Genomic DNA, 4,100 nt, shown 5'->3' on the forward strand with positions numbered 1-4,100 from the left:
CTGTTGAGACAAATGGGAAAAATTGGCTTCAAGTGGCCAAAATTCACCAGTTTTCATCCCAGAAGCCTGTCCACTCTCAGCAGACAGGGGGGTCTCCTGCCCTAACAGAGCTTCATCTCCTCTGTGACACTAGATGAGCTTCAGCCCTCTGGGATCTTTCCCTCCAGATGGACCAAAAGATACTGTCTGTGTCCTGGTTGTGTGCCCACCAAAGAGGGGTTATAAACAGGTTTTCTTCCTATAGAATTGCCAAGACCAAACCCTCACATGAGGCAGGTGGCAGGGTCAGAAGCCAGAGGCATGCGTGTGTGCTAAGTCACTTCAGTCGTGTCCAACTCCCTGCGACCTCATAGATGGTAGCCCACCAGGCTCCTCTGTCCATGGGATGCTCCAGGCAAGAATACTGGAGTGGGGTGCCATTTCCTACTTTAAGGGATCTTCCTGATCCAGGGATCAAACTGGTGTCTCTTACATCTCCTGCATTGGCAGGCTGGTTCTTTACCACTTTCGCCACCTGCGAAGCTCAGGAGCCAGAGGGCCTGGGTTCAAATCTCAGCTCTGCCACTTAGAACTGTGTGTTGTGAGCAAGTCACTTAACCTCTCTGTGCCTCAGTTTCCTCATCTCTGTAATGGGGGTGATAATAAGACTTACTTCTGAGTGTTGAGAAACAAACAAGTTGATGTGTGGGACATGTTCAGAACAGTGCCTGACACATAGTTGGTGACCAATGAACCTTTGACGTCATGACTACATCCTGCAATCCCAACCATAGTCACCTATCACCACTGGCTCTGGAGGTCATCTCTGCCATTTTCATGGTCACTTCCACCATTCCCTATCTGTTCCCTATCTTCTCACCCCACGAGGTCACAGTGCTCTCCCCTTTATTTGCCCCAAAGTATCACTAACAGTTGCTTGTGTTGTTCAGTTGCTCAGTCGTGTCCAACTCTTTTCGACCCCACGGACTGCAGCACACCAGGCTTTCCTGTCTATCACCATCTCCCGGAGCTTGCGCAAACTCATATCCATTGAGTCAGTGATGCCATCCAACCATCTCATCTTTTGTTGTCCCCTTCTCCTCCTGCCCTTAAGCTTTTCCAGCATCAGAGTCTTTTTCGATGAGTCAGCTCTTTGAATTAGGTGGCCAAAGTACTGGAGCTTCAGCTTTAGCGTCAGTCCTAGGGGAAAGCTTTTAGTAAAACTTGACTGACATCTTGTTAACTGTTAGATGCCCTGGCCTCCTTCCCGCTTCTTCCCTGGCCCCTCCTGAAAGGCCCCCTCCAGGCTGCTGCTCTTCTTAGCTCCCCTCTGGCTGCCATGCTGCAGGGCTCACACCACCAAGAGTTCTTGTGATTACCACTCCCCAAATCTCTCCTTGAACCCAGAGTCAAATATGCTTTCCCCAGCCTAGCTAAGAAAAACAGACTGATGTTACTGTAGTGGCTGTTTGTGAACCCAGCACTCCTTACCTCTTTCTGGAATCAGTCACCTCATTATGTTTGGGGGACCCACGGGTCCCTTATTCTCAAGCCACATGGCTCTGGTTGGGCTGGCCCCTCCCACCTGTTCCAGGGAAACGCATGTGATTCAAGCCAGCCAATCAGAGCGCCTCGCCACCACCACCCCAACCCCGGCCCCGCCCGGCCCCGCCCACCCCCCCCACCGCCCACCCCCACCGCCCACCCCCCCACCCCCCCCCAGCCCCCCACCCCCACGTTACTTGTTTCAGTGCCTGGAAGTGAGGACAGGGCTTCTCTTTCCCTGAGGCCCCTAAGCAGGGGGGATGAAACCCCCGAGTGGCCCAGCTCTACCTTGGCCATGTTGTCAGGAGACCCTGCCTGAGAATGCGGACGCCGCTGAGTGAAGCGGAGCCAGAAATAAGATTTACTGAAGTACAGAACCCCTCCATCTGGGTGTGCTCAATACCAGACTTTTACATTCACAGAGTCAATAATTCTCTCTTTCCCATTTTTATTTTATTTATTTTTTTGTCAACCAAATAAAACCTTCCTAATTCAGTTGGCATGATCTCTGTAGCGGTGCACCAGCCCTAATGTCGATTAACTCATTTCCCTGTGGAGTAAGGAATCTGACACAGCCATGGAGTCAGGGGTCCGGTGCCAATTACCCAATTTCTACTCCTGCTTCCTGACCTAACCAGAAAAGTAGAGTGTTCCTGTCTCAACAACTTAAGGATTCACTTGAGCCAAATTGAAAAAAATAACAAGGTTTTGCCTGTAATGCTATCATGTAAATGAAGACATCCCATAGACAGCAGATATTTGTTATAAATAGGATAACAAGTGCTTACTATTTGCCGAGCACTTGCTGTGACTGTGTACACTAGGCACTATCCTAAGCTCTTTATAAATAATGATCTCATTTAATCCTCATACCAACCTTCAGAGATAGCTCCATCACCTCTGGCAGCTATAGCGAACACCACAGACTATGGGCTCACACAACAGATGGTTATTTCTCAGGTCTGGGGCCTGAGGATCCCAGATCAGAGTGTCAGTGTGGTCAGGTTCTGCTGAGGGCTCTCTGCCAGGCTTGCACATGGCCACCTTCCTGATGTATCTTCCCAGACAGAAGAGAGGTCTGGGGTCTCTTCCTCTTCTTTTTTTTTTTTTAATTTTAATTAAAATTTTTTTCTTTCATTTGGAAGATTTACACTTTTTCATTATGCTTATTTCTATGTCCCATTTTCCCCCCCTTGGCTGTTGCTTTGTGGCTTATGGGATTTTAACTCCCTGACCAGGGATTGAACCTGGGCCTCGGCCATGAGAGTGCTGAGTCCTCACCACTGGACCACCAGGGAATTCCCAAAGATTTCTTAAATAGGACACAAAGGCACACACCATAACAGAAAAAAAAAAAAAAAAAACCACACCTGATATTGCGGAACTCATCAATTAAATACTTCTGCTCTGAGAAACGCATAAACAATGAAAAGACTTTAGGTTTTTGTTTTTAGTCTGTTTACCCAAAGGAGAATACATGTTACATATTCACAATACATATATTTGGCAAAGGACTATATCCAGAACTCATAATTTTGGACTATATCCAAAAACTCATATATTAATAAGAAGAAAGCAAACAATCCAATTAAAATTGGCAAAAGATTTGAATAAACAAGTCTCAGAATATACAAATGGCCGGCAAGCACATAAAAGGATGCTCAACGTGAGTAGTTACAGGAAAATGCAAAGATGCAAATTAAAACTACAATGAGACACAAATACAGATCCACTTGAATGGCTGCTGCTGCTGCTAAGTCGCTTCAGTCGTGTCCGACTCTGTGCGACCCCATAGACGGCAGCCCACCAGGCTCCCTCGTCCCTGGGATTCTCCAGGCAAGAACACTGGAGTGGGTTGCCATTTCCTTCTCCAATGCATGAAAGTGGAAAGTGAAAGTGAAGTCGCTCAGTCGTGTCCGACTCTTTGCGACCCCATGGACTGCAGCCCACCAGGCTCCTCCGTCCATGGGATTTTCCAGGCAAGAGTACTGGAGTGGGGTGCCATTGCCTTCTCCGACTTGAATGGCTACAATTAAACAAACCAACAAACCTGGCCATACTACATGCTGATGAGGATGTGAGGTACCAGAGCTTTCATTCATGGCAGGTAGGCATGTAGCATGGTTCAAGTACACTGGAAAACAATTTGACAGTTCCTTAGAAGGCAAGCATACGCTCATCATTTGACGCAGCATCTCAACTCCTAGGTATTTAATCAAAACATATGGACAGGTACTTCCCTGGTGGTCCAGTGAGTAAGACTTTCTTTCCAATGCAGGGGATTCAAGTTAGATCCTTGGTCAAGAACCTAAAATCCCGCATGCCTTGTGGACAAAAAACCAAAACATAGAAGCAATATTGTAACAAATTGAATAAAGACTTTAAAATCTGTACACATTAAAAAAAATCTTAAAAAGAAAATACGTCCACACAAAGATTTGTCCATACCACTCTAGTTCATAATCACTAACACTAGAAACAACTCAAAAATCCATCAACAGGTGAATAGGTAAACTTCAGTGTGGTCATACAATGGTTACCATTCAGAATGAGTGGCTGCTACATGCAAATACATG

General features: G+C 46.6%; 1 non-coding gene across 1 annotated transcript; it reads right to left on the bottom strand.

The window, feature by feature from the left end:
* Window positions 1-2,750: 2,750 nt before the first annotated feature.
* On the bottom strand, window positions 2,751-2,822 carry TRNAE-CUC. Its single transcript has one exon. It is a non-coding gene; the product is annotated as a tRNA-Glu (tRNA).
* Window positions 2,823-4,100: the final 1,278 nt, after the last annotated feature.

The sequence above is a fragment of the Bubalus bubalis genome, chromosome 18, assembly GCF_019923935.1.
Source record: "Bubalus bubalis isolate 160015118507 breed Murrah chromosome 18, NDDB_SH_1, whole genome shotgun sequence".
Classification (NCBI taxonomy): domain Eukaryota; kingdom Metazoa; phylum Chordata; class Mammalia; order Artiodactyla; family Bovidae; genus Bubalus; species Bubalus bubalis.